The sequence below is a fragment of the Puma concolor genome, chromosome B2 (assembly GCF_028749965.1).
Source record: "Puma concolor isolate L17-30 chromosome B2, mPumCon1.1.hap2, whole genome shotgun sequence".
Lineage (NCBI taxonomy): Eukaryota > Metazoa > Chordata > Mammalia > Carnivora > Felidae > Puma > Puma concolor.
Genome location: NC_141671.1, coordinates 106,388,030 through 106,414,845, shown reverse-complemented (window position 1 = coordinate 106,414,845; position 26,816 = coordinate 106,388,030). Strand labels below are relative to the sequence as shown.

General features: G+C 37.1%; 2 protein-coding genes across 3 annotated transcripts in view; one reads left to right on the top strand and one right to left on the bottom strand.

Annotated features, from left to right (window-relative positions):
- Positions 1 to 26,816, bottom strand: part of NT5DC1 (5'-nucleotidase domain containing 1) — a 143,032-nt gene that overhangs the window by 57,513 nt on the left and 58,703 nt on the right. The window lies entirely within an intron of this gene.
- The window catches only part of COL10A1 (collagen type X alpha 1 chain), a 45,370-nt gene continuing 41,506 nt past the window's right edge, over positions 22,953 to 26,816 (top strand). The window contains exon 1 of the mRNA XM_025925363.2: positions 22,953 to 23,283. The gene's annotated coding sequence lies outside the window, so the exon portion shown is untranslated. The remainder of the gene's footprint in view (positions 23,284 to 26,816) is intronic.

Here is a 26,816-nt window from a genome sequence, read left to right as displayed (position 1 = left end):
ACTAAGAATGAGGATTAACTTAACTCACATTACCCTTCATTATCCTTCTCCTTGTTTATAATTTTTATAGTTATATTTAGCTTTATCCTTCTACTGGTCACTTTCCACTTTAAATAACACACTTCAAGCTCTACTTGTTCTTCTTTCTTTTTAAAGTTTATTTATCGAGAGAGAGAGAGAATGAGTAGGAGAGAGGCAGCAAGAGAGAGGAGAGAGAGAGAATCCCAAGCAGGCTCTGCACTGTCAGTGCAGCTCATGACCTGAGCCGAAATCAAGAATCAGACTTGTGGGGCACCTGGGTGGCTCAGTAGGCTGAGTGTCCGACTTCGGCTCAGGTCACAATCTCGCAGTTTGTGAGTTCGAGCCCCGCTGTGCTGACAGCTCAGAGCCTGGAGCCTGCTTCAGATTCTGTGTCTCCCTCTCCCTCTCCCTCTGCCCTCCCACGCTTGCACTGCGTCTGTGTCTCTGTCTCTCAAAAATAAATAAACACTAAAAAAATTTAAAAAAAAAGAATCAGACTTATAAGCCACTCAGACGCCCCTCTACTTGTTCTATCAATTTTTTACTCCCCACCACATAACACAGGCGATCAGTATCCACCAACTTGTCAACCTCCTCCTGCATCCTAACTTCTGACCAACATCTTATTTTTTGTTTTCAAATCATCGGCTAACCTTCCTATGCTTTGTTTATAAGTTGTTTCTAAAAATCAAAGGCATATAATCTTTATTTACTATATTATGATGCACAAATATTGTTCCTAGCAGAGTCAAATAATGTGTTAGAATCACATTTCTATTTCTAGAGGTCCATTTTTATGATCTGACTTTTAAAAAGCACATTACTAGAATGAAAGAAATTTATTTCCTTTTCTTAGTTTTCATAATTGCTCAAAATCATACCCCATTTTTGATGCATTGTGATTGGACTGTGACATCATTGTATGCCTTTTTATCCAGAGTTTCTAATTGCCTTACTTTTTTATTATTCATCAAATCTTTAATTTTTTATAGCATAATTGCATGTTTGGATTTAACACATAAACATGAAAACTTCAAGGTTTACTATATAGGGAGTTAAAATTAAACTTCTGAAAATGCTATTTTGTTGTTAAGTGCCTGAACAAAGATAACCTTTGCTTCTGTGTCCTTTAGCACAGAAATGAGATGTATTCCATGTGTGTCAATGAGCTCCACTTATTCGGTACTTTCAGTTTATAAAACTTCGCTTGTGCATATTATTTTATGCTCTCATTCCATGAAGGAAGCAATATCTTCTCCATTTCACAAATACCGCAATGTAAGATTAGAGAGACTGAGAGATTTAGCCAAGATCAGACAGTAAGTTACAAGTTTCAGATTTGAAACCAAGTTTTTGTTTTTCAAAAGCCAGCTTTCTTGGCTTCTACTGCGGCTGCCCAACACCTGTGCTCGTTCTGCCTTTTGTTTAGAAGCAAAACATCACACTTTTTTTTAGAGGTTTTGTTATCGATTACAACACCCCTATGGAAAACAATACAGTACATTCACTCTTTATTTATTACTAGATGCTATGGGGCAGGGTTTTTGTAAATAAACCACTGGAAAAGCTGGCAGAACCAGGAGAAAAATACAAATAAACTAGAAGCCATACACAAAGGGCTGCTATAATAACAAACTGAATAGTCACGAAAGGCCAAAGATTCATAAGCACTAGCCTTCTTAAGTAATACATGGGAGTCTGTGGGGTTATTCTGTTCACCTTTAATAATGTAGTGTTCAGGGGCACCTGGGTGGCTCAGTCGGTTAAGCGTCCGACTTCGGCTCAGGTGACGATCTCGTGGTATGTGAGTTCGAGCCCCGCATCGGGTTCTGTGCTGACTGCTCGGAGCCTGGAGCCTATTTCAGATCCTGTGTCTCCCTCTCTCTCTGACCCTCCCCCGTTCATGCTCTGTCTCTCTCTGTCTCAAAAATAAATAAAAACGTTAAAAAAAAATATAATGTAGTGTTCATATAAAAGGGACAGTGCTCCAATCACACTCTGGCAAACCAACTGTGTCTCACAAACAGCTTGTTAGGAACAACTCCAGGTATTGATTCTAAAAGGTCAAGTGCAACTAGAGACCACTCAGCAGGAGGATGGGGTCCGAAGATGGTGTGTGAAGAACGAGGGGAAGTAGGTTCACCTTCCAACAGTATGAGCACAAAAAAGCACGTTTCAGCATAACACCAGGAGGAATTCCTAACAGACGAAATGTGCTCTGAGCAACACTAAAATATTAGCGTTTGGACCAGATACATTCTGGTTAGTTGGAACTTTGCACTCCCAACACAAGTATAAGGCAAAACCTGAAAATTAAATTTCAAAATTCTGAATTTTGTATTTACTTTTATAACATAAAATAGTTTTTAATGTTAAGATTTTATTTTTGACTTTATATCAAAAGAAAAAAGCTGGGGCGCCTGGGTGGCGCAGTCGGTTAAGCGTCTGACTTCAGCCAGGTCACGATCTCGCGGTCCGTGAGTTCGAGCCCCGCGTCAGGCTCTGGGCTGATGGCTCGGAGCCTGGAGCCTGTTTCCGATTCTGTGTCTCCCTCTCTCTCTCTGCCCCTCCCCCATTCATGCTCTGTCTCTCTCTGTCCCAAAAAAAAAAAAAAAAAAAAAAAAAAAAAGTTGGAAAAAAAAAGAAAAAAGCTCAGGAAAAAAGTTTTTAGAAACTGAAATATTATAGAAATATAAATCCAATTTGAGCAAGAAGAAATGTCCATTTCAAGTGTTTGATTTGTATATCCTTAAACTCTAGTCCCAATTTTCTTTTTTTAAAATGATGTTGGGGGAATGTGTGTAACTCTATAAAGTAGAAATGCATTTCATAACAATATCTGATTCTATACAAAGAGAATCATGCCTTTTCCTAAATAATATTAGCTGACATTTATTGAGAGCTCACTACATGTTAGGCACTTTGCTTAACACATTATATGCATTACTTTACAATAATATGATGTACCCCAATTTTAAATATCAGCAAATGAAGATTTATAAGGGTTAATTTGCCAAACTCACATTCATCTCTTAAATATTATATATATACTACTATTCCCTATATACCTAATTAAGTGTATGAAAGTCCATGTGACAAATTCTTACATTGATATTAATGATCATAAATTTTCATCTGAGTAATGGGCAAAGGAAGATTAATTAGATGCATTTGATAAGCCCCAATTCTCATTCTCCTTTGTTGATTTTTTTTTACCTCATTTTTAATTTGTCCAAAAGAAATACGGCAATCAAAGTAACTCACAAGTAGCAAAACTGATTTGAATGTTTCCTGCTCCCTTGCTGGTGACATTAACAAACAATGAAAACCTGGCAGTCTGAAGGTTAAGGAAATACAAATATATAAATACTGCATGTCAATATATATACTTTTAGGACTTAAGTATTAGGAAAAACACCTCAAATTTTAGATGGTGATTCTAGAAACTTATATAACCTACATTACACAAAAATGTTTAGACAATTTGGTAGATTATTTTTATCAACAGGAAGATTTTCTTTATAGTTTAGACAGACTATTTTCGTACTGACTCCATTCCATATACTTGGTGATACCATGCATGTTGAATAATAAAGATGTGGTTATTCCTATGGACAAATAATCACATACATAAAAATCCTTTTGAGTTAGACAGTGGTTGCTGTAGGCTATTTCATGTTATCAATGATCAATAAATCTATCAGTAAATACAAAGCTCCTACTAAGTAGAAATCACTTACACTCTAAAACCTTTTTCTTTCTTCTGAACCTCTTCTCACTTTCCCCTTCCACAGAGAAATGGGAGGGAGCTACAACACAGTAAGTCTGGTGGGGTTTTTTATTTATTTTATGGTTAACATTTTTGGAAGACCTCAGATACTCTTCCCGTTTTGCATTTCGTAGCAATTGGTGTGGAGTTTGGGTCAGAAGTATAAATTCTTGCTAAACTACAGAAGGAAGGGTAGGAATTGTTTATTTTCTCTCTTTCTTTAAGATACTGAGTTTCAGGACCAAGTAATTTTTTTTTTTTTCAACGTTTATTTATTTTTGGGACAGAGAGAGACAGAGCATGAACGGGGGAGGGGCAGAGAGAGAGGGAGACACAGAATCAGAAACAGGCTCCAGGCTCTGAGCCATCAGCCCAGAGCCCGACGTGGAGCTCGAACTCAAGGACTGCGAGATCGTGACCTGGCTGAAGTCGGACGCTTAACCGACTGCGCCACCCAGGCGCCCCAGGACCAAGTAATTTTTTTTAAATGTTTATTTTTTTTGAGAGAGGGAGAGGAGCAGAGAGAAAGAGAAAGAGAGAGAGAGAGAAAGAGAATCTCAAGCAGGCTCCGTGGTGTTAGCACAGAGCCTAACTCAGGGCTTGAGCCCAGGAACCACGAGATCAAGACTTGAGCTGAAATCAAGAGTCTGATGTTTAACCGACTGAGCCACCCAGGCACCCCCCGGGCTAACTAATGTTAGAAGGGTAGAAACACATTACACTTTTAAAGAACTCTTTCTCCTGCTAGTTGCATTTAACTCAGGAGTTCAGAGACTCAAGCCCCGCCCCTACTTCTAAGGCACACTCACTATGAAACTGGGGAAGTCACTTCAGGTCTCTGAGCCTCAGTTTCCTCATTTAAAATACAGAGCTGGGGGGGCGCCTGGGTGGCTCAGTCGGTTGAGCGTCCGACTTCAGCCAGGTCACGATCTTGCAGTCCGTGAGTTCGAGCCCCGCCTCGGGCTCTGGGCTGATGGCTCAGAGCCTGGAGCCTGTTTCCGATTCTGTGTCTCCCTCTCTCTCTGCCCTTCCCCCATTCATGCTCTGTCTCTCTCTGTCCCAAAAATAAATAAACGTTGAAAAAAAAATTAAAAAATAAAATACAGAGCTGGGGATGACAATTCCTCAAGTCCTGCCCAGCTTGGAATTCTATGAGTTCCATTTACTGGTCTTTATAAAGAGGGTTAACTACTAATGAGAACCAGGCAGGCTCCTTACACAGACCCCTGTGAATCCACGAAGCTGTAAGAGCATGGTTCTGGTACCTTCTCGGATTACTGAAACCCACCAGACCTGTCACTTGCTTCTCAGCAGAATGATTCTTTCCAGCAATTTTACACACCACATGATTCTGGCAGTTCAGCTGTCAAGAATCCAGAGACCACCACATTTTTGGCAGTTTTGTGGGTCTAAAGTCTTTCCTGTTTGATTTTATTCAAGACCCAACAGAGCAAGTTGTTGTGCAAAAATGGAGGCTTTCTGCATTGCATGTTTGTTTACCCCCCACAACCACTGTCATTTTTATTCCTCTTGACTTAAATTTAGCTGTGTAAAAAGAGTAACTAATGTGATGGGGGTTTGTTTTGTTTTCTCAACAATGTCCGCAACTCCTTTTCCCACCTGCTGTCTCCCTCACCTCTCACCCCTCATCCAAATTTCTATCCATGTTTCCCTCTCTTTCTAAGTCCATCTTTTAAAAAAAATTTTTTTAAACGTTTATTTATTTTTGAGAGAGAGAGAGAGACACAGTGTGAGTGAGGGAGGGGCAGAGACAGAGGGAGACACAGAATCTGAAGCAAGTTCTAGGCTCTGAGCTGTCAGCAGAGACATGAGGCTCGCACTCACGAACCGTGAGATCACAACCTGAGCCAAAGTCAGACGCTTAACCGACTGAGCCCCACAGGGACCCCTCTATATCCATCCTTCTGTTGACAAAACAACTTACCTTCTCTTTCAAAATAAGAACCACCAGAAATTACTTCCTTGCATCATGTGACATTAACCTCACTTTTCAAGGAAAAAACACAGAATATATGTTTTTATATCACATAATAATAACATATCACATAATAATAAAATAAAAAAGTAGGAAAATAATTTTAAAAAATACTGTGTTGGGGCACCTGGGTGCCTCCATCGGTTAAGTGTCTGACTTCGGCTCAGGTCATGATCTCGCAGCTCAGGAGTTCAAGCCCCACTGGGTCAGGCTCTGGGCCGACAGCTGGGGGCCTGGAGCCTGCTTCAGATTCTGTGTCTCCCTCGCTCTCTGCCCTTCCCCCACTTGCACTCTGTCTCTCGGTTTCAAAAATAAATAAACGTTAAATTTTTTTAAAAATACTGTGTTACTGCAGTGAAGGCTGGCTTTCCTTTGCTGAAAATGTGACAGGAAGAGAAGAAAATAAACATATAGACTAGCTCCTCCATGCCAGGCACTTCCTACACCTCCTCTCACTTAAGATCCACCACAGCCTCTGTGTTACATATCCATGTTACAGCTGGAAAAAGCCCTGAGGTTGATGTAGAGAGCTGAACTAATTTTGCCCATATTCCAACAGAGCCCATGCAGTTTCCATTATATTATGCTGTTCACAGTACCCTGCCACTATCTGAAAACTGAAAAGAAGCATGTATGTTTCATTGAAATCAGTTTAAAAATCTCGTTTCCACAAAAGCACCTCAGCAATTTAATAGAAAAAAGAAAAAAAAAATCTTGAAAGGCAAATGCATACATATACCATGGCATGTGATAAAATAATTACGTATTTCCTTCAAATGGGTGCTACTAAGCACTTATTAAGTCACTGCTGCCTGCCTTTGCTTCACTGACCCCACTTTCTGAAAATGAATGGATTTTTGTACCCACTCCTATTAAGGATACAGTTCTATTAAAATCATTTTCTTCACCCTCAGAACATTTTACCATAGCCAACTATAAATATTTACTCTCATTTGACAAGCAAGAGCCTTTTTAAGGGAGAGAAAAACAGTCTGCATAGAGGGTTTAAACTTTTGAACTTTGCTTCATCCACAAGAACTACAGAGAGGCACAGTCTCGGAGGCTCCGTGTCACTCACACTCTTTCATTTGTTTGTTTGTATTTTCATTCATGTGTTCTTCTTCATGTAAAAAGGATCTGAATTACTTTTATGAAATGCTTATAAATAAGATAGAGATCTATAAAGAATAAACATCACAACCAGAGGAAATCAGAGTAAAATGGCAACACTCAGAAGACAAAAAGTAAAATGCAAATATACAGCGATAACAGAGATTATCTCTAAGTCACAGTCTAACGGTCTAAGAGAGAAATAAGTTCTAGTTAATGAATCGAGGTAAAGCTTTCACCACAATTTTGCTACCTAAAAGAAATTTCTCAAGAGTGAAACTGAAGGAGAGATAAATTCAAGTAGGAAAGGTTTTCCTCAACATCCTATTGCAACCAGATTCGATGAATCTTTGGAAAAATCAACTGTAATGAAGAATAAGTGGATAGGTGAAGACTTCACTATAAGATGAGAATATGCAAGGCTACAACTTCCTGGATTTGTAAGGTCTGTTTTTAATAAAGTCCTAACATGTGAATCAATGTATTTATCCACTGCAATTACAAACTTACACTTTACGCTTTAAGATGATGGAGATAATTTTAAACAAATAAGACAAAATGAAAAACAAGGTACTAGCTATGAAATGGGCCTTATGCTCATAACTCAGAATTTATACATTATTTCTTTAAAGAAATCACTGTAAAACACATGTAAAGCACAAAACCCATAAAAGTATACTTCAGTGAAGTATTATAAAGTAAACACTTACGTGATCACTGTCCAGGTCAAGAAATAAAACATATCCAGGACCCTAGACGCCTTCCAGCACCACTCCCCAAGGGTAACTACTGTCCTGATATTTACAGTATTATCTTTGCTTTCCTGGTTTTATCAGTTACTTATGCTCTAGTTTATCCCACTCTACGATTTATTATACAAATTACATCATAAAATATGTACTTCTTGTATCTAGCCTTTCCTTTCTCTCATTATGTTTTTACGATTCATTCATATTGTTGGAATAGCTCTAATTTCTTCAGTTTCATGGGTGAATAGGATTCCATTGTATCATATATAACTTGTCAACTGCACTGGTGATGGACATTTGGGGTATCTCTAATTTAGGGCTATTGGGAATGCCATTAAGAACATTCTGTATGGTATATATTGTGGCATGGAATGACTGAGTCATAGAAAAAACTCATTTTCAACTTCACAATACCCAACAATTTTCAAAACTAGCTCAACCAATTTACATTCCCACCAGCAGTCTGGAGGGTTCACATTGCTTTCTATCTTCACCAACCACTGATATCACCAGGCTCTTTAATACTAACCACTCCAGTGGGTACCCAGTGGTCTCTCATTGACAGTTTAATTAGTATTTTCATGGTTATTTAATGAGCATAAGCATATTTTAATGTTTATTGGACATTTAATTTCCTTGTTTGTGAACTGCCTGTGAAGTCTTTTGTTCACTTTTCTACTGGGTTGATGTCTTCTTGTTACTGATTTATAGAACTTCTTTATATTTTTGGATATAAGTCATTTTATACTTAATACATGTTGCCAATATCTTCTATTCTATAGCTTGTCTTTTTATTCTCTTTATGATTTTTCTTTTTGGTGAACAGAGATATTTAATTTTAATGTCTGTCAAACATCAACTTTTTGCCTTTTACATTTATGTGTATAATCTATGTGGAAGTGATTCTTGTGTGTGATGTGGAGTGGGGATCAGGTATTAGGATTTTCTATATGGATACCCAATTGTCGGGGCACCATTTACGAAAGAGTCCTTTCCCCGTTGCTCTACCTCTGCTGTCATCAAGCACTTGTTTATATATGCATGAATCTGCTTCTGGGATCGCTGGTGCACTGCTCTACTCGTCTGTTCTTGCCCCAAAACCACACTGTCTTAATTATTGTAATTATGCAGTAAATCTTGATGTCTTACAGAATAGGTCCTCTTACCTTGTTCTTCAAGACTGTCTTGGCTTTTTCTGGCCTTTTGCATTTCTGCATACATTTTTTTTTTCAACGTTTATTTATTTTTTGGGACAGAGAGAGACAGAGCATGAATGGGGGAGGGGCAGAGAGGGAGGGAGACACAGAATCGGAAACAGGCTCCAGGCTCTGAGCCATCAGCCCAGAGCCTGACGCAGGGCTCGAACTCACGGACCGTGAGATCGTGACCTGGCTGAAATCGGACGCCAGGTCTCACTTATTTAGATCTTTTATTTAGATACAGTTCTCACTTATTTAGATCTTTTATTTTCTCTCAATAATATTTTATAGTTTACCACATAAAGAGCTTATGATAGGTTTTGTTCATTTATCCCTAGGTACTTGATATTGTGATGTTAACTGTAAATGGTATTTAAAACATTTTAGTTTCTGATTGATTGTGCTGAGCTCTGGATATACAACTGATTTTTACATAATGAATAAATGCAGGGATGGCAAACCTCCCTGTCTTATTTCCAATCTCAGAGAGAACACCTGCAACAAGGGCATGAAATTTTAGAGCTATCCTATAATGAGATTAAAAAAAGTTCTCTTCTATTCCTAGTTTCCTAAGATTTAAAAAATTATGAATGGACACTGAGTTTTATTAACCGCATTTTTCTGAATCTATTTGTGTAATCATGATTCTTACCCTTCAATTTGCTGATATCCTTTAATTTGCTGATATCATGAATTAAACTGATAATTCTAATGTTAAGTTGATTTTACACTCTGACAGCGGAGATAACTTTATATATTCTGCGTTTGCTAATAACTTTTACAACATTCTTTTGTATCTATACTACATTACACTCTTTTTGTTAAGTATCCAATGTTTACTGATCTGATAGTCCTAAAGTTATCACTGTATTTAGATTATTTTATGGCAGACATATGTAAAATTAGAGAAGACAGTATAATAAACTGCTATTCCCACCACTCAACTTTTACCATTATCAATCTCTTCATCTATATAGCTCTCCTCCACCTTGGCTGGATTAAGTAAATTCAAGACACTACATATCACTTCATAAATTCTTCAGTATGTGTGTCTAAAAGATAAGGGCTCTCATTTAATTAGATGCCATCTGACAAACGTTAACAATAATTCTTTAATACTATTGTATTCCAGTGTTGAGAATGTCACCAGTGTCTCCTAGTTTGTTTTTACAACTGGTTTATTTGAATCAAGATATAAACAAGAACTACAAATTGCATTTAAATTTAATTAAATTTCTCCTAATCTACAGTCCTGCTTTTTTTCTTGCCACTTATTTATTAATGAAACTGGGTGATTTCCCCCACAGAATTTCTCGCATCCTGGCTTTTGCTTATTGCATTTCTACAGTGTTAGTTACCTTTTGTCACTTTAGTTGTACTTCTATCAACTAATAATTCAAGAAGTTTAATACAATCTGGGTTCAATATTTTGGTAAAAAAAATGTTATAGATGGTATTTATATTTCCTGTTGCATCAAACTAGGAGGCATATAATACCTGTTTGTTTCTTCTTTTGTGTGTTAAGAGTGATCAGTAGGTTCAGGTATAATTACCTTCTCCATCAGCCTTCTAAGAGTTTTAGCAGCCACTATATCCATTTAGCACCACCTATATCCATTATTTCATTAGAGACTGTAAAATGTGATATCAATTCTATCCCTTTTCCACTTTTTTTTTTTTAAAAGCTGGAAGTCTTCCATAAAGAGAAAATTTCTGGCATCAACTCTTTGGTTACCCTGCATTAGAATCTGCAAAAGGGAAATAAGATAATTCCTTGATTCTTTCCTTTTGTCTTCTATTTTCAGAGTTGCAGTTGGTTTACTCTATACCCCCAAAATGTGACCAATGGAACATTCTATTCCTTTAGGATAATATTCAAAGTAAAATACACCTTTTTCAGACTATCTCTATAATTAAAACAATATATTAATATAAAATAACCATCTAAGATAAAGAAATATACATTATCTTTGAATTAAATACTTTTCAATTTTATATAAAACCTGATGGTATTTAGCAATAAATACCTGATAAATACCTGATGGTATTTAGCAATAAAAAAAAAGATGTTCAATGTGCTTCTTGCTATTTTATGTAACCACAGCTAGAACTCCCCATGCTTTCCATATTTTTCTACCATTCTAATAACTGTGAACTTGCTTCAGAGGGGTCACTGGCTAACAAGCCCTTTAGGATAAAAAGGATTATCCTATCACATAAAGAGTCTTCCTGGCATTTACGTACATTCGTGTGTGTTTCCCATAGAGAAAAAAGATCACTCTAAGTAATCATGGGTATGGCTGGAACAAACCAGATCAAAGGCAGGTGGGTCTAGATCACATGAGAATCTTATAATACGTATTGAGTTATCACCGAAGCTGCTTCAGATTCCAATCATCAAACTGCCAAATGCTCAAAATCGGTTATGTTTTCTTATGGGCTTGGGATGATTAGAACAATTTAATATCGGTATGTTAAATTTTCTAAGAAGTCTTTGTGGTTCCTAATACTCAAGGAAAAAAAGCGTGATACTAAAACTGCAATTCTCTGAATGAAAGTATACATGGCTGATCAGAAAGACAATGTCAATCTTCCTGCTGATGCAGTTTTCAGAATTCTCCACTCGAGTATCATAAGATGAAGAGTATTTTGACATTAACTGTGAAACACACACTGGGAAAATACTTAGTATGCGTGATTTCTGAAATAAATTGCTATCCCTATCCTAACAGCCATAATGCGTCAAGCTAAGTATCTCCACTTAATGCTAAATAAATATAAAAAAGAGCAGGATTAACATACTTTATTTTACAATTTCACTTGCCTTGACTGTTTTAGGGCCAAGAATTAATCATTTGTGTAACCATAAAAGTGAGGATTATGAACATCTTTTCTTTCTACTGCTAATTAGCACTGTGCCCCCAGAAGCCTTGGAAAAAAGAAAGGAAAGGCTGGGAGTGCATACAGAGTCAAGAAAGTGTTGCTTAACAAAGGATGATTTATAAAATGAACAACCAAACAGCAAATCTCTTGGGACCTGGAGGCTTTTTCTGGTCTTCACCTAAATCTATGCATGAGTTTTTGTTCTTTTTTTTGTTTTTGCCATTTTGGGATGCTCACATTTTTGGGTGGGGATCAATCAACAAGTTTTACGATTACAGGGAATCTGTTCTATTTTTCCAGAAGTGAGATGAAATTTTAGACTGTTCAGTGAAATTGTCTTTACTAATACTATGGTTGTTTCTACTGGGTTTGAAAAGTTCAATCATTGGAGGTAATTTGCCTTCTGTGTACCAGCTCACCTGGAACTTTAACCACAAAAGACTGGAAAGCAGGTTAGTTTTCTATTTTGTTGCAATAATCCCTTTCTATGACACTGACCAAGGTTTTCACTGTTCAATTTCAGAATTTTTATGCTTGGATATTAAAGCGTAGAAATGGCTATGGATTCCTTCTCCCTCCTCCATGAATCAAAAGAGGAAGACTTCAAGTTAAGGAGTTCAGAAAACAAAGTGTCCTGAGTCTATATAGTCAGCTTGTTATAGAATGAGGAATTGCAAGCAAATTCACTTTCACTTAGATCATAGAAATTTAGGCCAGGTTCCAACTGCACGCGCGCGCGCGCGCACACACACACACTTTCATTATCTATGAAACAATTTATAGAAACTAGATATTTAGGATAAAAAAAAGTTTCACTAAGTAAACTCACTGTAGTGAAAAGGTAATGTTTTGAGAGAGAGTGCACAAGCAGGAGTGGGGAGGGGAGCAGAAGGAGAGAGATTTTTAAGCAGACTCCCTACACAGGGCTCTATCTCACAACTGAGATCACGGCCTGAGCCGAAATCAAGAGTCGGATGCTTAACTGACTAAGCCACCCAGATGCCTCTGCTTATAAACTTCCTTTTTATTTATTTTCTTTTTTTTATTTATTTTTTTTTCAACATTTATTTATTTTTGGGACAGAGAGAGACAGAGCATGAACGGGGGAGGGGCAGAGAGAGAGGGAGACACAGAATCGGAAACAGGCTCCAGGCTCCGAGCGAGCCATCAGCCCAGAGCCCGATGTGGGGCTCGAACTCACGGACTGCGAGATCGTGACCTGGCTGAAGTCGGACGCTCAACCGACTGCGCCACCCAGGCGCCCCGATAAACTTCCTTTTTAATATATCAATATTTTGAAACAAAATTGAAAACAAATGTGGAAAAAAAGTTGGTTAAGGTTTTAAATTAAACTAAAAGTATCAGCTGAAGGAAATCTGTATACTTATATAAAAAGGTTTCACTATTTTTTTTTTTTTTTTTTGTATGTTATCCCTTAAAGTGAAAAGCTCTAAAAAGCACTGGCAATTTTATGCAATTCAGAGAATCTACCATTTGTGAATTAATGGGGGGGGGGGGCAGGGGAGGAAGTATTAGATCCAGTAAAGCAAACCAAGCAGCCAGTGACAACTGTGAATGGGATTTCTTACTTTTCTCAAGTGATGAGAATGGCACATGAACTTACACCATTCCCACTAGCTTTGCTCTTTAACAAGCTGAACATAGTTAATGGGACAGGGAAGTATTCTGTAGCATATGTATACTCTCTTATGCAAATAAATTTTTAAACAGGTACCCTACAATGTCTTTTTTAAAAGAGTTATCATACAGATTAATATAAACACACACAAATTAACTACTAAATTGCCATTTTCAAGAAATGGTTTGGTGTTTCCATTCCAGGGGGAGTAGCAGGTGAAAAAATGGCAATTTACAGATAAAAAGGCAGGGGCAGAACAAAAGACAGGCATAGTTTTAGTTATTTCTGACAAGAAATAATTCAGAATATAAATTCCAAGAATGAGCTAAGAAAAAAGCAGCATCTGATATTCTAACTCCAGACTTTCCAATATATTGGAAAGATTTTTCTTCCGCACAGTACTTGGCGTGCCACAAATGTCACAATGGTAATGGTAACACTACATATTAGTGTCTCTAAAGATTGTGGCAGAACATGTATAATAAGTGAATGATACAAAAAGCCAAGACCTTGATTACTCTGTAAGTCAGCCGTGGCAATGTTACCCTCATTCTTTATTTCAATTTCTTTAAATTTCTTTTTTAAAGTTTACTATATATATATGAGAGCTAACACACATTTGCTACAGTTATAGAACTATTTCCAATACTATCAGTCCCAAAGCATCAGTACTAAACAGCTACAAGACTTCTCAGTGCCAATGTTAATCGGAAACCTTCAGAAGGATTTTCAGATTTCCACACAGAGTAAAATACATCACTAAAATATAATAACATATTTTCTTAGATAAATGCCTTTATTTAAAAAGTCAAAACAGCCTCTAAGGTATATCTCTGTTTTAAATAACCACTAGAAGGTTATTATAGTCTTTAATAATTCCAGTTCTGTTTTGATTACACAGCTATTTCAAGAATAATCAAATACGGAGCCAAAATTTCCAGTTTAGAATGTTTTTTGTTCAAAGTATACCACATGTTTTAACTTGGTTATGTGAATTAAATTATGACTTTTTTGTTACAACAAATTCTCCCTCCAAAAAAGATATCAGTTTTCTACCCTTATAATTACATATATATTTCCAAAAAGAAATCCCAAGAATAATACTAACATACATAAAAAACATTATTAAATGCTTGAGAAATTCATTATCACTGTAGGAACTTGTTAGCAAAGGCACAATTTATTTTATTATACTTCATGATGAAAGAACTTCGTGGTGAAAATTCTATTTTATAGCTATACCATAATAATGTTTAGTATAGATCTAATAATTTTCCTATAAGTAATTCTTAAGAAAATATCCAAGGAAGAATGAAAATAAAGCTATGATTTTGTTAACTTCCAAAGCTTAAGAGTAAAGTGACTAAAAAAAAAGGATCTTTCTTTTAAAAAAAACCCTAAAAAACTATCTCTTATATACTTTAGTTAATATAACGTAAGCAAACCTAAAAATAGAATATTTTTGAATCAGTACAGTATAATAAATTAATTTTCCTTATGACCTATCTGAGAGACACTAATGATCAGCAAAATATCGAGTCAGAAACAACAGGGAAGTTGCAAAAACAATAGCATAAATGACAAGGAGCATATTCTCTCCTTTCACTAAGCCTACTGTGCTAAAATCTGTAAAATTTTTGCTCTTCCTGAAAACACTATAAATCCAGCACTGCTCATTCATTAGAGAACTCCTAGCCAATTTTAATAAGAAAACTGATTTTATGTTGCACCATAAACACTAAGGAGGTGCTTTCTAAGAACTCATATAATCCGCAAATGAGTACCTTCATTTAGTAGAAAAACGTTACATAGAACATGGAATAGCTGAAAAATGAACAAGTAAGTTCTGCTTTTGGTCTGGATGAAGGAGGATGTTGTACTCTTGCCCAGAGCACAACAAATCCCCAGATAAACCTCAACAAAACACATTTTATCTATCTATCATCTATCTAATTTGGGAGAGAGAGCATTTGCACACATGAATGGGGGTGGGGTGGGGGGAGAAGGGCAGAGGGAGAGAGAAAGAGAGAAGAATCTCAAACAGGTTCCATCCTGAGCATACGGGGTTCAATCCCATGATCCTGGGATCTTGACCTGAGCCAATATCAAGAGACAGACAAATGCTCAACCAAATGAGTCAATCAGGCACCCCAACAAAAACATATTTCTGTAAAAATCATATATGAGTTGTGAACATATGGAAATGTAAAAGAATTAAACAGGAAGGGGTCACTTTCATATCTTGGACCCGTGAATGAACTTGGGAGAATGAGCCCCCAGAGAAGGACGGTTTATCAGGCAAGAAGAAACCAGTCAGACTCTGGATATGTCTGTGGGCTCACTTGTTAGATTTAAATCTGGAAGGGCTCCAAGTACAATCCTCTCTGGAAATTCACTGTACCACACATGGCAATTTTACGAATCACCAGAGGTTGGATATGGAGGGCGCACAACCTAGCTTACCTGTGGCGGTGCACCGGAGGACAAGGGCCAGCTGCAATTACAACTTGGAAGAGACTGGCTACAATTTTAAAGAACTGCCATAAGCCACGTGTGGGAAATAAGGAAAGACTGAGAACACGTCACAGACCAGAAGAGATTAACAAAAAGACATGAAGACTATATGCAATGTGGTATCCTGGATGGGATCTGGAACAGAAAAAGGATGTAAGTGGAAAACTGGTGAAAATCAAATGAAGACCGGAGTTTAATTCAGAGTAATGTACCAATGTTGATTCTCAGTTTTGACAAATACATCACCCGTCACTGTAAGATGTTCACGTCAGATAAAACTAGATGAAGGGTGTACAGGATCTCTCCATACTATCTCTGAAACTTATCTGTAAATCTAGGGATTATTCCAAAACAAAAAGTTTATAAACCAACAACACAAAATTAAAAAAAAAAAAGTAGTATGTCCAGGAAAAGAGGAGACCATGGGGGCTCTCTGACCTGTGTGGTTTTGAGGCACACTTGCCCTCACATATCTTTTCCGCCACTGTTTCTCAGATGGAACACTCCATGTGAATGAAAATCACTGCTCTCAAGTGTACTCACAGACTGTTCATTCCCTCATACCATAACACTACGATATTCTTTCCTGTCGGCCAAAAAGCATGAAGCTACAAGACGCCTGCACTGGTTTCACTACTTCTCTATGTCATCTGACCACCACTCTAGATGGGTCCAGGAATTTCAACTTTAGACTGTTCAAGGCAAAAGTAACAAATTTCTGCCTATTTTGAAACTTACTTTTAAATGTCCCAATTGTGCAGCCCTTTAAAACAAAATTTTGAGAGTCTCAATGTGTGTTTCAAGTGAGTGGTAGTAAGCTGCCTCCAACACAGTCACACAGTCAGATTATCACTCAGACACTGCTAAGAGCTGTAGTTTCCACACATATGTAGTGTTTTTGGTTATTTTAGTATGTTGTGTTTAACTTATTCATGTCATGGACTACAGAAAAAAGGCAGGAAACATAAGGATGACAAGTTTTGAACTTTCCTGTGAATTGCATTTATCTGATCAAATTTCTTACAACAAATCAAGACATCTCTGGTACTTCAGGAAACAAATGTTAAAAGAAACAATATAAAGATCATTTTCACCTAACTGGTTATTCACACCTGCAAGGAGAGACTGTAGAAAAGTGCTTGCAAATAGAATCCTGAAACATTCTTTCTTATCCTTTAGAAACCAAACAGGAACAAAAAGAGATTTTCCTAGTAGTCAAAATCAAAATCAATTGAAATTCCAAAGAATTCCAAAATCAAAAGAATTCCAAACATCCAGACATGAAAATAGCTTTTGATTATTTTTGATGCCTTAACAAATAAAGAAACATAATAAACACCTAAAAATTTCTCAACAAATAGTTTTTATGTAATTTAACAGAATATATTACCAGTTATGCAGAGAAAATGGAAAATTTTTCTTTATTACTAAGGGTTATAGTAAAATGAACTTTATATAATCTTTACAAATTTTTTTAAATGTTCATCTATTTTTGAAAGAGAGAGAGAGAGAGCGAGCACACACATGAGTGGCAGAGGGGCAGAGAGAGAGAGGAAGACACAGAATCTAAAGCAGGCTCCAGGCTCCCAGCTATCAGCACAGAGCCTGATGTGGGGCACGAACCCACGAACCATGAGATGATAACCTTTGCTGAAGTCGGACGCTTGACTGACTGAGCCACCCAGGTGCCCCTACATATTCTTTAATATAATATATAATCTGATATATTATACCATATCATACAACATATAAAAGTGACAAAATGAGATTTTCAAAATTTCAATGAAGGAACCATGGATCATTACTTAGAAAAGGGTTCACAAATTTACAAAGGTTAAAAATGCTCAACACCTTGATTTACAGATGGAAAAAATTGAAGTCTCAAATTTGTTTAAACTCATACAGAGTTTAGATGAAAGTAATAGTGTTAGGACAACAACCTGGTTCTCTTTCTTCCTCACAGTCTTTCCACAACATAATGTTTCCTTTAAAGTACTCGAGCCTTCTTCTGGGTGGCTACCCATCAACAAAATCCTTCCCACTACGCAAAATAAGTCAGAAAACCCTCTCATCCTTGGACTTCCTTGTACATAGGCCATGGATTTAAAGGCAACTCTTTAAGCCCATCTTCAACATCAAAACACAAGTCACAGAAATCACACATTTGTACAAATGGTTGTTCCTAGGCTCCTAATCACACCCCTGTTACCCAACACAGCCCCACTGTTCCTGCCACGAGAGGAAAGCTAAAAATTTAGAGTTCTGGAATAACCTTTAATATCTAAAAGAGAACAGAAAATAGAGAAAAGCAGAGGGGTATAGAGGATCTCTATGGGAAAATTCAGCCGAGTCAAAGGTGGAATAAGCCGTTATCCTGCTTCATCACTGCCCTATTCCAAGTCCCCTCAAAAAACTAGTTCTCAGGTTATAGGACATTATGATTTGAGCAAGCATTTTGTAAGTACAGATCTGAAATTTAATTATTCTTATAATAATAATTATCTTTACCACCACTAACACTTATAAAGCATGACTTGTTTTAGAAAGTACAGTCCAAATTTCTGATATCTTGAGTATAAATGAACTTTTGGAACAGTGTCTATTTGTAATTTCTGGTCTGAAACCTCTTTCACAAAATAATGCTCTTCTAAGCCAGAGCAAAAAAAACCCCAACCAACCAACTAAACAAACAAAATACCCACCCCAAACCTCACATATTTATTTGACTTTATGATTTGTATTCTCTGTAAAATAATAATCTTGGCAGGTAATTAACAAATAAATAAAGTGATTAAAGCATTAAGATATGCAAAGCTGTAACACTGGTGATGATCATATTAACCATTAATTCACACATGTATTAATTTATTCAACAATTGTTTATTGAACACCTACTATGGGTCAAGTATTGTGCTGGAGATAAAAGCAAAAGATGAATGTTCACCACTTTTGAGGATATTATAGGTCAGTAGAGACAGCTCTGTGAACCAAGCTGAAAGCCTGGTAGGGTACTAACAGGCTCAAATGAGGCCACAGAGGGGTAAGGCAGGGGTCAATCATGGAATTATGTGGAAAAGGACAGGTGTCAAGAAAGGTGTCAGGGAAAGGGTGTTCAAGTCTGAAAGATAAGTTGGCCTTTGAAGATAATAGAGGATAGGGGAGGAGTGCAAGCCCTTCCAAGCTGATCAGCTGAAGTATGACAGGCTAAGTACACGGAAAACAGCTAGCAAGCAGCTTGGTAGAGCTGGATTTTAGGGAAGTGAGGTCCAGCAACAGCCAAGGCTGTTAAGGCTGTTACTGCTAAGAAACATGATTTTATGTATGAACAGTTCTTAAATAAATAAATAAATAAGTAAATAGTTCTTTATTGTTTCCTAACACAGACTTCAGAATTTAAAGGTGACAACAAAATCAGTAACTGCAGTGTATTTATTACTATGAATCAAGCACTTTACATACATTTCTTAATTTTATATTTACAATTGTAGAAATAGGAATTGTTTCATTTTTTTAAAATATGAAATTTATTGTCAAATTGGTTTCCATACAACACCCAGTGCTCATCCCAACAGGTGCCCTCCTCAATGCCCATCACCCACTTTCCCCTCCCTCCCACCCCCCCCCCTCCCCATCAACCCTCAGTTTATTCTCAGTTTTTAAGAGTCTCTTATGGTTTGGCTCTCTCCCTAACTTTTTTTTTTCCCCTTCCCCTCCTCATGGTCTTCTGTTAAGTTTCTCAGGATCCACATAAGAGTGAAAACATATGGTATCTGTCTTTCTCTGTATGACTTTTTTCACTTAGCATCACACTCTCCAGTTCCATCCACGTGGCTGGCTACAAAAGGCCAGATTTCATTCTTTCTCATTGCTAAGTAGTATTCCATTGTGTATATAAACCACAATTTCTTTATCCATTCATCAGCTGATGAACATTTTAGGCTCTTTCCATAATTTGGCTATTGTTGAAAGTGTTGCTATAAACATCGGGGTACAAGTCCCCCTATGCATCAGCACTCTTGTAGCCCCAGGACAGCATTCCCCCCATTTTTGTTTTTTTCTTTCTCTCCTTAATTTATCTGACTTTTTTCTCAGCTCCCCTTCTGCCTGAAGGAACTTGAAATGTTGGGTGTCCCTCTCTCAGCCCTGGGTTTTTCTTCTGTTCTTGGAGGACTCTAAAATTTTAATCAAAAGAATAACTAGAAAAACTGGACAAAGTTAAAAAATATATATGCTTAAAAGCACTAGAGAGCCAAAAAGTCAATGAAGATTTAAGAGAACCAGATGAGGAAGGCAGAAACCCAGAGAGGTGAGTTTGAAATCTGGGCCTCTTCTCAGAATCAGGGCAACACCAATTCCACAAGAAATAAAGAAAAGCCTAAGAAGCCTCAAGAAGCCTGGGGCACAAAAAACATAGACCAGTACCTCCCAAGGCAGGTTGGAGGCTAATAAACCCTCCATGATTCGTGTGGTAACCCAGAGAACTATACTATAGGAGTAAGTGTGAACCAGACATAATACAGTTCTCACTGGCCTGAAGCACAACTTCAAATCACCTCAAACTTTGAGAAATGAATTAAAAGTGATGCAGGATTGCGAGTGCCTTTAGCTGCTCACCAGAAATAAAGGTAAGTTCTTTCTGTATAAAGTGAACATCGTCATCGTAGGCCACAAATTTCTTCAATAACTATAAAAAATAGTTGATATCAATAAAAAATTATCAGATACACAGAGACCATACAACATGAAAATACAATAAAACTTAAAAAAAAAAAAGAGGGAAAAACAGATGATAAAACCAGATCCACAGGGGCTACTATGCTTTAAGGAGATGGTTCCTGGCTTTTTTTTTTTTAACATGCATAATAAATGCAAAGAGCTACAAGATAAAAATCAAGGTTTGTCAGGGAACTGTAAAATATTTAAGAGACAAAATGGAATTCTAGATCTGAAAAATATAGTAACCAATATTCACGCTTAAAAGGATAGGACTAAAAGCAGATTAGACATAGTTAAAGAGGAATTAGGAAAGAGGTCAGAAGACAGATAAGAAAACTGACAGGCAACAAAAGAGAAAATATTGAAAAAAGGCTAAGAGATAGAGAGCAGCAGTAAAAATAACCTAAAATATCTGTAAGTGAAATTCCAGAAAGAGAGAATAAAGAAAAAAGCAGAAGCAGTATTTTTAGAGATAAAGATTCAGAATTTTCCAAAAACCAACCAATGGTATTAAATACACATTTGAGATGTCCTGCAAATCCCAAGGAAGATAAAGAAAAAAAAACAACTATACAACAGAACACCTTAACAAAAGGCTAAAAAACAAACAGAAATTTTTCACAGTGGTCTGAACAAAACAGATTACTCTTTAAAAGACATTTTGATAGCTGACTTCCCAATATAAAACAACAGAAAGTTCTAAGATTTGGTGGACTAACCTAGACTTCTAACCCTAGAGAAAATACCCTTCAAGAATGATGGCAAAATAGAAACATTTTCAGAAAGCAAACAACAAATACAAAGAGTAAGTTATTTTATACTTCAGTTGAGCTAAAGGATCACCTCTATTCATTACAATTTGGGAGCTATGCAAGTTAATTATTCAATGGCTATAGTGATTGTCCTTTCTAAAAAAACTCTACAAGACACTGAGGACAAATGCTGTTCATAAACAATTCAAATCAATTTAGAAACTGATGGGAGGTAGAAGGATTAAGAAAAAAGGAAAGAACAGCACTCCTCAATTTATAAAACACTTGAATTTCAACAAATGGTATCAGTACAACTAATCAATGTCAAAAGTATTTATTTTTATTTGCCTTAGGACACTGTTCTATTTGAACCAATTTTATAAATGCTTTTGAAGTATATAGTATATCACTTATACATAGGATGCCTTTTATTACAAATACACAGATCGTCCTGATAAAAGCCTTCCTAAAGTAGTTGAATGCTCTAGCCTGTGATTTAATTTTGAGGCAAGAAATGTCTTAACCATCTTTATAATCCCTATTGCATGCCTAGCACACAACTAACTGCACTTAGTAGGTTCCCCAAAATAATTTACTTACTAAACAAAATTCAGAAAGACAAGAAAAGCAAGATACTTCATCAGTTCAATTTCTAATGAGAAAAAAATTATTCTCATTTCAAAGTTAGAACTAGCAGATTTAATATAAATTTCAGCCCTTTCATCTTTTAATAGAAACTACTGTAATGAAATTGACTTCATGGAATCATTTTCTTCTTTTACACAGATTTAAGAAACAAGTACGTACAACATGAAAGGCATCCCTTTGAAAACTTACAAGTTTCCCACAGATTTAGATTATAACAGAACTACTTTCCAAAAATTGCTGACCTGGTTTTAAGAAGTTTTTCCATTTTTCAGCATGTAGAAAAGGTCATCAGTGGCATGTGCCTCCAGGGAGCTTAACAAAAAAATACAGGTCATAGCTACAGCATGAAGATTCAATAAGTTGGTAAATTAATTATATACATGATGTCAAGAAAATCTGACATAGTCACGATGTTGAGAAAGGGTCTCCAACAATTAGGACATTCCGTAATTCATAGTACGTGATGACTTTGGGGAAAATAACAAAAGAAGTGGGCATGAATAACCAATATGTGTAAACTGTCAAATCTGGGTAATTAGGAAAAACAATGTGACCGTAAAGGGAATAAGGGACTGAAGATTTGGTGTGAAGTTTCTCTTTACTTTTTATAAAAAAGGTTAAGTTTCTCTCACTTTTGAAAAGAATAAACACATAGCTGAGTCGATTTTAAAAAGGAGTTAAGACAGAATAAAAATCAAGCTATAAAAAATCACAAGGCACTGTATATTTTTTTAAATATCATTGAGCCCAAAAGAATGGCATTAAGAAACCAGTCGTCTATCTTAATTCCCTCATATTGCTGGTTAGTAGGTAGATACAAAGTAATTTTCCTTCTAAAATGCACATATCATTTAGATTTATTAATGAAAACTATGGAAGGGTTTGTTTTTTGAGCCATCCCAATGCAAATGTTCAGGATACGGTGTCATTTCATTCTTGCATTAATACAAATGTCCCAATTCCCATCCATGTGTCAAAAATCACTGATGGCTGGAAAACAACAGAAATTTATTCTCTCCTGGAAATGAATCAGAAGGCAGACCATCATTCAGTAGCCAGCATATGATTCAGCAGAGCTTAGTCTAAAAAGTATAAAGTTCAAAAACAACCCCCAAAAGGCTCTGGAAGTAGTGAGTGGACTGTTTTCACCCTTCCTGGAATTACTACTGGCAGCATCTATGAACTTCTGCCTGTGTGCGTAACTGAAGAATACACCGGGATGACAAAGTAGTGACTTTTAAAGAGCAGCCAACAACAAGCACTTGGGGACCCTTTCAGCAAATACAGGTAGGAGAAATACAAACGTATGACAAGAGGTTTCTATGACTGATAATGTAATGAAATGGAAAACAGGGCATGAACACCGGCTGTGACTATTTAAGCAATCTCTCAGAAGAGATAATCAAATGTATTTAGAGAAAATAGGATACTTTTTTTCTGTATCTCATAAGATGGTTATGTTTGTAACTTTTGGTCTTCGCTTTAAGAAACGGCTGAATTAAAAAGTGAATCATTTACAAACAACAGTGTTTCTCCCCCGGGATGTGAAGAGATGCCGGAGTAGGCAATTTCAGCTGGAGGAAAGCATCCATAGAGATGCACCAAAACTAGGTTTGAAATCTCATGTCTCTTCAAGTGAGGCACCCTCTTTAAAGTAGTGCCAGACCTGCCCTCACTTTTGTAAAAGGCGACACCTCCCAATGACAGTACTGTCATTGACAGAGTTCTTCTATAAGAAGAGCTGTCAATCAGTACTGTCAATGACAGAGTTCTTCTAGAAGAAGAGCTGCAGTGGAGCATTTTGCACTCATCACAGCTATGGAAAGAAACTAGAAAGTCTTTGGAAGTTCAGGGGAATTGCCTTCTTTTGAGCTCAAAGCTGCTGATATATGATGCTTTTTCTAAGAAGGGTTAAGCGTCCAACAAAAGATGGGAAGAAAAGTACAAAAAGATGTAATGGACATACGTGCTTTTTGTGTTTCTTAATGTTCTTATAATGCTTATAAGACACTTTGCTTTTGTGGTTTAATAATGTGGCTGGTAGTCTAACAGGCACATTCATCCAGGGCACCACAGCTTTCAGGAGGAGCCACAACAGGTGGGGTCAGGTCAGCTACTGGCTGTCACCCTCAGTTTCTGACTTCCCTCTTGAAAGCCTCTGACCCGAAGCATGCCTGCCCCCGCTCTACCCTCTTCATCATCTCACTGTCATAACTCAGTTTCACTGTTTTGTTTTGTTAAAAAATGGGTCCAAATTTGGGGAGGATGTGGAGTTACCCTCTCTTGTGCTTTCATATTCTTTTTGGTTGTCCTGAAAAAGCCTAACTTATAAGAAATGCAATTTCACAATCCTTGATCTCCCCTGGGACTCTTCCACAATTCATGTCAATAGTTTTTGAATTACCAAAAAAATAAAATTTTGTTTAGTTTTAAGACTTTTAACACTGGCTTTTGGCAGACAGTTTTGTCAATTAGCTTCAATCCTTTGAACCTGTCCCCACAGATATTTCCTACTGTCTGAGCTTCTATGGTGGCAGTGGCCAAAGGAACAAAATGAATGTGGAAGCCTATAAAAGTTATTTGTCTAGGGTTCCACTAACAACGGACTGGTCCTACACAATTTGACAGTGGTATAGAACCTTAGAGCACTGCCATTAATTCAAAGATGTGGGAGGGTCCTCAATAATCAAGAAAACACGTGATAGAGGGAAAAGAGGCAAATATCTGGGATACGTATCAGTAAAGGTTAGTTTTGTTTTCTCCATCCCCACCCAAACAACCTAGGTAATGTGCAGCCCAAGGCTTCATCTCCTCCCTTCCCTATCTTTTTGGTAGAGGGGAGGTGGTATCCTGGAATGAGCATGCTTGGCAAAGGGAAAAGAAAAAACGGAATGAACAAGCTGTCATGAGAAAAGATGGAGCAAGCCTTCTTCCCAGGGAGTAAATGGCTCTCCATGGGCCAGGGGTTAACTGCAGGAACCAGACCCTGGGAGGAGCACAGGGATTGTGCAGGAGTTATGCTGTGGTGGGGGTGGGGAGAGCACGGGAAGCCTGAAGGTGTTATCTGAGCTTTATTTTCTTCATATCCACAGACATCTTTCATAGAGCTCTCAAATGTAACTCTAATTCATGAGAATGAATTTTAAAAGCAAATATTATGGAAGCATGATAAGGATGGCTGGGGTGTCATCCCACCTGACCCCTCTCCTGTCTCTACTTGACCAAATTCATCTTTCAAGGCAACTTTAAATTATCATTATTTCTGGGAAGGCTTCCTTACGCTCTCCCTACCCATCCCCAATTAGCAAAAGTAATCTCCCCTCCCTTACTTCACGTGTGTCCTCTTTATGATGTATTCCTTCCTACTTAGTACTATACATAGCTTGGTGATCCTTTAACAGACAGACTATAATAAACTAATTTTAATACTTTAGGATTGAAACGCAGAGACAACATAATACATCGTCTCAATCCCCAAGTATTTAAACAGACCAAAAAAAAAGCCTACCTAGTTGAATAAAATCTACAACCTAATAAAAAGGAAAAAAAGAAAACAACTAACAAACAAACATCCTCCCCCCAAAATCATAGCACATTAATTTTGTTAGAAAATTACAGGGACAGGGAGGCATCTGGGTGGCTCAGTCGGTTAGGCACCCGACTTCGGCTCATGTCATGATCTCATGGTTTTTGAGTTCGAGTCCTGTGTCGGGCTCTGTGCTGACAGCTCAGAGCCTAGAACCTGCTTTGGAGTCTGTCTCCCTCTCTCTCTCTGCCTCTCCCCCGCTCATGCTCTGTCTTGTCCCTCTCAAAAATAAACATTAAAAAAATAAATAAGTAAATAAACATTAAAAAAAATTAGAGGGACAGAGACTGAGGGGGAAATGCTACAGAAAGTGAAGAGTAAAACCAGGAAAACAAGAGGCAAATGGGAAATATGGTTATTTTGCTTATTTCTTCTCCAAGTAAAGGATGACGTGAAAAGAGGCTAACAGTATTATTTTTTTCAAAGTAAATAAGTATTACTGACTTCAACATAACTTCAAGATTTTTAGGTGATGGCGTAATCAAGAAAGTATACTGGCTATTTGATATTTCATTATAAAAGATAAAAAGCTACCAGTGAACTTGATTAAGTCAATGTAATTTTTTCTAGTTTATCCCCAACTCCAAATGCCTTTAGATAATGACTTAATGTTAGTCTGTTGTATATTCTTCCAGTGCTTTTTTTGGTATACTTATCCACTTCCACCCCCACAGAAGATACTAAAAAACATGTACAGCTCCATATCTTTAAAAAAATTTTACATATCCCCAAATCCTTCTATTTTAGCACATATAGCTCTTCTTCCCTCCCTCCCTCCACCCTTCTCTCTTTCTTCTTCCTGCCTGCCCCACCCACCCTTTTTTTAAAAATTTTTTTTTTTTTTTAAGGTTTTTATTTTTGAGACAGAGAGAGACAGAGCATGAACAGGGGAGGGGCAGAGAAGAGGGAGACACAGAATCGGAAGCAGGCTCCAGGCTCTGAGCCATCAGCCCAGAGCCCGATGCGGGGCTCGAACTCACGGACTGTGAGATCGTGACCTGAGCTGAAGTCAGACGCTTAACCAACTGAGCCACCCAGGCGCCCCCACCCACCCTTTTAAGGAGAAGCATATTATTTCTTTGTGCGACCTAGTAAGTTGGCACTGATTTCCAGAAGAGGTGTTTGTGCAGGTGGGTGACAAAGACTAAAGCAAACTACTACCATAAAGTGCTAACTGAACAAATTATTCACAATAAGGAAAACTATGATCTTTCTCAGATTTTCCCAGATCTTT